This window comes from Echinops telfairi, unplaced genomic scaffold (assembly GCF_000313985.2).
Source record: "Echinops telfairi isolate 266 unplaced genomic scaffold, ASM31398v2 ScPeMD7_7468;HRSCAF=8506_0, whole genome shotgun sequence".
Classification (NCBI taxonomy): domain Eukaryota; kingdom Metazoa; phylum Chordata; class Mammalia; order Afrosoricida; family Tenrecidae; genus Echinops; species Echinops telfairi.
The window spans coordinates 69,677,252-69,685,370 of NW_022111369.1; the positions used below are offsets into that span (position 1 = coordinate 69,677,252).

The 8,119-nt window shown below is 38.1% G+C and overlaps 1 pseudogene; it reads left to right on the top strand.

Annotated features, from left to right (window-relative positions):
• The window catches only part of LOC101643615, a 40,976-nt pseudogene extending 36,010 nt beyond the window's left edge, over positions 1-4,966 (top strand).
• Positions 4,967-8,119: the final 3,153 nt, after the last annotated feature.

Here is an 8,119-nt window from a genome sequence, read left to right on the forward strand (position 1 = left end):
GAGGGAGGGGGAAAATGAGGACCTAATGCTGGGGGTTTTAGGGGAGATGAAATGTTTTGAGAATGATGAGGGCAATGAATGTACAAATGCGCTTTACACAATTGATGTGTTTATGGATTCTGATAAGAGTTGTATGAGCCCCTAATAAAATGATTTTAAAAAAAAAGAAAAAGTATTTTCTGGGGTCTTAAAGGCTTATCTTCATAGAAGCAGCCATGTGAGTGAGGCATCAACTGGGTCCACATGGAAGAAACATCAGACTATGAGATCCAATGGTAGTGAAATATAAATTCCAAACCCGCAGGAAGAAATGGTATCAGAACAGCCAGTTTGCATAAGGCTCTGGATCACAGTGGGAGCTTTATATCCATTTGCAGGGTCTAAACATGTATTAAGCCTCCTTTAAATCCCCTGCGACCATAAACCAGTGATGTTAATACCCTTGCTATCATGCAAAGTACAGTAGGGTTTTGTTTTTCTTTATTTTGTCTTCTATGATTTTCTATACATGCAATCCTGATGTGTAGAGGTAAAATGATAGTGACTGCATTGATGATTTCTTGGAAAAGTTTGAAGGGAGGTGGGGAGCTGATGACAAAGAGTACAAGAAATAGTAAATGCTCTAAAAGTGAGGGTGTAGATGATTGTACAACTCTTATTACTATGATTGCACTATTGAATTGTATGCTATGTAAAATGTATGCCAGTCAAACGCTTTAGTTTTTAAAAGCTGGATTATTACCACAGGTTAGAATTTATATTCACTACATATGGATTATGGCTAGAAGGGCAATATTAAATAATTGACTCTATCTCAATCCCAAAAATAACATCCCTACTCTTCAACTTTTCAAGCTTCTCATTTATTCAACACACTGACATCAAGTAGATTTTGACTCACAGTGACTGAGTGAACAGAGTAGAACTCCTCCTGTGGCTTTCTGAGACTGTAAAATTGTTATGGAAGTAGAAATCCTCATCTTGTAGCTTTGAAGTTAGATTCATCTGTCTTCGTGGAATTCAGATAACATCTGTGTTCACTCTGTGTTCAATCTGCTCTTTTTATAAGTCAGACATAATGGAGTTTAGGACATCTGTTACAATGATACAACCTCATTAACATAACAAGAAATCCTATTTGCAAACAGAATGCCATCCGCAGGTATGGAGTTAGGATGCTAATATATAATTTTCAGGGACAAATTTACACTGTGTAAAGAAACCAAATTCTTCACAACTAGACTAATAGAAAATATCATGGTAAATGAAAAAAAAAAGGAATTTTCAAGAATTTCATTATGTTGATATTCATAATCAATGTTTATTGAAGGAGCAGTCAAGAAATTGGGAAAATCTGCTCCATAAAACCTCTTTTAAGGGTTGAAGAAGGATGCCACTTTGAAGACTAAGGGGCACCTTACCCAGGCCATGGTGTGTTCAATCAGTTTATAAGCGTAGGTCATGTGCACCTTAGTTCTCAAAGTGACCTCTTGGTTCTTTGACACTTTAAAGAGGAATTGTGCCACAGATTTGCCAATAGCAGTATTTGAGTTCTCAATGGCTGCTTCTGTAAGCATTAACTACAGATCCAAGTAAAAGAAAATCCTTGATATTTCAATAATTTCTCTGTTTATCCTGATGTGGTCTATTCATCCAGTTGGGAGGACTTCTGTTTTCTTGATATGGAGGTGTAATCTATAATGTAGGCTGTAGTTAATGATCCTAATCAATAAGTGCTTCAAGTCTTCCTCATTTTTAGCAAGGCTGTGTCATCAGCAAAAGCCTTCCTCCAATCCTGATGCTACATATCTGCTGAATTACCCAGTAAAATGATTTACAGAAGGCTTCATGGAGAAATTAAAACACTAGCCACGACCACACGACTATTTGGACTTAGGTGAAGCAGAGTGTAAGTTAAAGAAAGGAGAGCACGTGGAAGTGAGAGATGAGAGAGCAAACTTGGGGTTAGAATAAAGTGATGGAATCTGGTGTGGCTATGACTCGGAATGTTAGCAGTATATATTTAGTAACAAGATTTAGAGTGACATTAATGTTAGTTCATGGATAATACTTAGACGCAGAGATGATGTCATCAGACCTTTGCATTTGCAAAGATGCCTTTTTGAGAAAGGTCAAATTCTTATTTTCATGTGCTGTGCTCACTGTCTTGAAATTCTTAATCATTTGTGAACAAGGGAATCTGCATTTTAATCTTGCACTGGACCCCACAAATTATATAGCTAGTACTTGTGAAGGGGCTTCTCAAGAAGGGTGGCAAGATCAAATTAAGGCTTAGAGTTGATTGAGCTACAGTGAATGCAAGATTGCTGTTTGGATATGGTTGTATTTCTCAGGGAGGTAAATTTTGCTGTTACTAGTGATCTTGGGGTCAGCTCCAACCCACGGTGAGCGCACATACAACATGATTCTGAAACATTCCCAGTCCTGCACTGGTCTCATAACTTTGCTTTTATGCTTGAGTCCATTGGTGTGATCACTGTAACTTTGAATGCTTTCCAACATAGGTGCTTATCTTCTAGCACTATATCGGACAATAGATTTTCCTTGTCCAATTTGGGGAAGGCTTTTTTACTATCTGTCTTAAGTCTGAAAGCTCTGTTAAAACCTGTTCTCCATGGATAACATTGCTGGTATTTGAAATACCAGTGAACGAGCTTCCAGTATCATCGTAACATGCAAGCCACCACAGTATAATAAACCGCTACGTAGGGGTAGAGGAGAGAAATGCAGTGTTTTAATGTGAGAGTGGTCAAATGGATGGGATAATCTGAAAGAATATCTGAAGTATTTCTAGATCAAGAATCTCTGTGACATAGGCTATAGTAAAAGAGCAAAGTGCCACCTTTGGTGTATAGAAAGAGAATCACATTCATATTTTAAAATATGAAAAAGAAAAAACTGAAGACAAAGAGAAGTCTAAAGAACCTGGTGCCCATAATCTAGCAGAAGCAGGAAAGAGATTGGAAAAGTTGGGTGAGGAAGATGCTAGTAAAGTGCCCAGTCTGCCACTGGGACTGGCAGGCACGTTTGAGGACACCTCTGACTTCTCTAGAGAATCTTGGCATGTAAAACACTTGGAGGGCGATTAAAGAAGTGGACTTTATAAGTGTGACTGAAATTCAACATAAAAGTATCAGACCACTTATGAAAGGCAGGGATCTCCTAGTAGCTGTAAACACAGGCAGTGGTTAGATGCTCAGATTTCTCACCCCTTCAGCTGGACTCATTGGTAAGTTAAAGTTCAATGCCAGGAATGGAACAGGAGTTCTGAGTCTCTCACGCATCAGGGAACTGGCTGTACTGACAGTTGATGTGCTGAAGGAGTTGATGCCACACCACATTCATATGCATGGGTTGATCATGGTGGGCAGTAACCAATCTACTGAAGCAGAGAATATTGCTTACCAGATCAACATCAATGTAACCACACTAGTCCCCCTCCTGGACTATATACAGAATCCCCCAAAATTTATGTATAAAAACCTACAGTGCGGAGGAAAGGGACCTTTCTTTCCAGGCTGCCAATCATCTTGAAAGTGCTGGCCACGCTCAACCTTCATGAGAATGTTCTCAGGCCTTCAGGCAGCTCCTCCGTGTCAATAGACAGCCAGTGGGCTTCGGAGTTAATCGGTAGATGTTTTTGTGGGATGGGTCTCTCCGTTTAGGGAGAGAGCCGAGAGCTGTGGCTCAGGATTCCTGGAATAAGAGAACCTCCTCCCTGCTTGGAGAACGTCTAGAAAACCGTCAGGCAGCCTCTGAGAGCAGTTGGGAGAACAACTTTCCCCCTTGAAGTCGTTCCTCTGGGTCTTTCTCTAAGGTCTCCGTTCAACAAAGCACAACACTAATGTAACCTTTTGTTCAATCACAGTTCAAGTGCCCCTATTTATTTCCATAAGAATACAGTACACACATTGCAGCCACTAAAAACAAACAAACAAACAAATCTACAGTGCCTGGTTATTGATGAGGCTGATCATACTTTGGATTATGGATTTGGAGGGGAATTAAAGCACAATACTAAACTTCTGCCACTACTCAGACGGAACATATTTTTTTCTGCCACTCAAACTTGAAACGTCGAAGACCTGGCCAGGGTTGTTCTAAGAAAGGAGCTCTTGTCAGTCGGTGTTGATGGAGATAAAGCCAATGCCACCATGGATTGTCTTGAGCAGGGAAATGTCTGTGCCTCTGGGGGAAAAAGATTCCTTCTACTCCTTACATTCCTTAAGAAAAACAGAAAGAGAGGCTACTGGTGCAAGTCTGTGAAAGATCACTATGAGTTGCTGAGCTCCATTGACTTGCCTGTCATGGAAATTAATGGAAGACAGAAGCAAAATAAGTGAACCATCACCATTTTTTCAATTCTGCAATGCGGTCAGGGATATTTTTGTGTACAGATGCGGCAGCTCGAGGACGGAAGTCATCTGATTGTTCAGATGACCGTAAGCAGTCCCTGCACTGTGTGACTACAACAGCTCATGCCTTCAGTGGAAGAACGCATGCATTGCCCATTTCGAGCCCAGAATTGGGTTTCCTTCATGATTTGAGGAAATCCAATGTTCCACTAGGGGGAAGCTGAGTTTTCTGGCTCCAAAGTTTCTGATATTCAGTTTCAATTTGAAAAACTTATTTAAAAGAACCACTTCCTTCACTCATCAACCCAGGAAGCATATGTCATATATTTGAGCATAGGATTCTCATTCTCTGAAACAAATCTTTAATATTAATAACTTAAATAATTTAAATTTACCTCAAGTTGCTCTGTCATTTGGTTTCAAGACACAACCTCTTCTTGGTCTAAACATGGACAGCAATGAAGGAAAGGATAAAAAGTCAGCAGGTAGTGGTGGATTTGGCTACCAGAAAACCAAAAAATGTAGAAAAATCCAAACTCTTTAAGAATATTAGCAAGAAATCCCCTGACAGAAAACAATTCTTAAACTGAAGACACACCTCCCTTCATCTTGAATAACTGTGTCAATAAGATTTTCTTCCCCTTAGCCTAACCAGGAAATTTTGGAGCTTTAAGAATTTGGAGTGATTTATCAAGAGTTTAAATTGATGTGGGATGCATACTGTAAGAACTCTTTAGCAAATTCTTTTTTTGTCTTGTATGGCCTATAAAAGTTTTGTTGTTGTTGTTGTTGTTAATCAAGGCCAAAGCAAAGGGATATTTTTGATCTTCATTGTAAGATAAAATATTTTATTTTAAACATTTCCCCCCTCAATATCTTTCATAAAGAAATCAGGAAACGTATAGCAACTTCTAATTACAATTGTTACCTGAATGTGTGGTGATGTTGGATAACAAAGTAGATGGGACTTTTTTGAGGTGGAGATGTTAGGATGTAGTTCTCTTTCTGTTTTTGTCCTTAAATAATGCTTTATTTTTTCTGGTGAAAGTTCAAACAGTAATTCAATTTCCATTTAACCATTTCTATACAATTTGTTCACTAATGGTGGTTACATTTTTCAAAATGAGTTACCATTTTCTTTCAATGCAATTCTTGTCCTGTTTCTAGTAGTCTAGTCTCTCTGCCCCTTATCTTCTTATTTTTGCTTTAGAACGTTTCTTGACATTTTGCCTGTTAAGTAGTGGGTGATATGCTTAACTTTTGTGCCGCTCTGCTGTTTCATTAAAAGGTGGTCTCAGAAGAGAATTTTGACTCAAGGTTTAAATAGGGTCTTGGGCTGAGTGCTTTACTAAGTACTGTACTCTGGTTTCAGTTGGCTCAGCAAGTCAGAACTCTTTGTGAATTTGGGTTCTGTTTCTAGTTTTTCTCCCATTCTATGAGGGCTCATCTATTTATTGTGGCTCCAATTAGAATGGTCAATAGTGTTCGCCAAGCCCCGTCCAGGTCTACACTCAGACTAGGCAGGCCGGGTTCATATAGTGTATTTTCTTCTCTGGGACTTTGGTTTCCTTCAGGAAGCTTTTTTGTATGATCTTGATTTTGGAATCATGTGAACACATGAAATGTTAAAAATATATAGCATATAAGGAAAGGTATGTAGACACTAGAGCTATTCAGATGCCACAAATTATGGAATTTGGCTATTTAATATAGGGATTATTAAGGAGGGAGTATTAAGAAGTCAGTGGAAGATGACTTCAGTGGTCCTTATAGTTGAGTTCCCACAACCCATCCCAACACAAGTAACTAGACCACACCCATTGTCACAATCTATTCTCCTTGCCCAGCTTAGTTTAAGAATGGTCATATGAACCTATTTTGTACAACCAGATCCACAGAAAAAAATCATATTTGGGGCTTTTTATTTCCAAGTAGGAGATGCAGGAATATAAAATCCCTATTCTGTACTTATCATATCTAGATATGATACTAGCTCTGCTGCCATCCCCTTCTCTTATTCTGGGACTGAAGCCAACACACAAAGAAATAAAGCCCAGACAAAGGAGAACACTTCTACGAAACTATAGAGAAGAACTAAAGAGACACAATTCACGTTATGCAAAATGCGTGTTTTATTGCCTAAGTCAATCTTAGGACTTGTATTAGTTGTAGTCACTAACATCGTAAATGACATATTGACATTTACATTCCTTACTCAATCAGATGATGGTGACACTTTATGAAGCACTAAATAAATATAATTCAAGAGAAAATACATTGCAAAATCAAGAAACAATGATACGTATTTCCTTAACGTGACTTCTTTCCTGTTAGAAAATATCTGCTCAAATGACTCTGATTTATGGCTTCTGAATTGTTTTATTTAATCCAAGAGTTTCTGCAAAGGCAATTTCATCTTCAGGCAATTTAAGGTTAATTTGTGATTCTGTATGACACTGTGGAGTTTGACCAAGTTAGACTTTGTTGTCGTCAAAAATGTGCACAAATGATTCCATGCTCTCTGAGACTCATCATGCAATTACTTAATTATCTGTACACATATGCTTTGCCTGACTGCTGAAAAAGGGAGGAGTTTGGTAAGGAAAACGCTATAATTGTCTTTGAGAAAAGTGATGAGAGCTTGATTGAGAATAGTGGAAATGATATTAAAAAAGCTGGCTTAGACTTTCAGAGGAAGGCACGAATTTCTTGGAGCCTGATTATAAAGTGGAAATAGACAAAGTTAGCAGAAGAGCGGACTCTGGTGCCGGGTTTGGAGTTCCCAACAAACCCTTTTGAATGCACCATCTGAGCTAATCAGGTCTATTAGATGTGTGAAATCAGTTTGAGGACACTTTGTTTGATGTGATGTTAGAGCTCTTCTTTGATTTTATTTTGTGGAAAAAAAAGAAAATCTGCCTCCCCATCCCCAAATCTTTTTAAGCTTTTACATTAATTTGTGCATTGCTTGGATCCTGATGGAATGAAAATGGGTTCCTTTTAATCTCACATTAACCTGACAAATGTTTAAAATGTTTTGATCATTTCTAACAATTGTATTTTTTTAATGGATTGAGTGACCTGGAAATAGTTTAATGGGGATGTTAATTCTTTGGTGGACCACCTTATAATCATGAATAAAAATTATATCTTTATGAAAGTCACATTGTATATAGAAACACGTTAAACTTGTCTCAATGCTTCTAATAACTATTAATGAAAATAAATAAATATCTGACAGCCTTTGAGTCAATGCTGACTCTTGGTGATCCCCTGTGGGTTTCCAAGACTGTAACTCTGTAGAGGAGCAGAGAATTCAGTCTTTCTCCCACAGAGCTGCTGTTGGCTTCAAACTGCCAACCATGAGGATCAGAGCCCAATGGGTAACCACTGTATCACCAAGCTTCTCTAATTATTAATAATAGTGCATGATAATGTCTATTTGTATGACACAACTTCTTTTCATGAAAATACAAGAGAAAACGCTTGAACTCATTTTTGCATGACACAAGTTGTCATAGCCCCCATATTTATATATCTAAGTTCATTTTTGAGAAATATTAAGAACATCAAATACCAAAACCGAGTAAACATTTCTATTATTGTTTGCCATTAAGTCAGCTCCAACTCAGGACAACTTCACTCACAGCAGACTGTAACTTTGCTTTTTTCTTGGCCACCTTGTCATCTTCAAGAGCACCATTTTGTATAAGTCCATTGTTGTGACCTTACACCTCATGTGT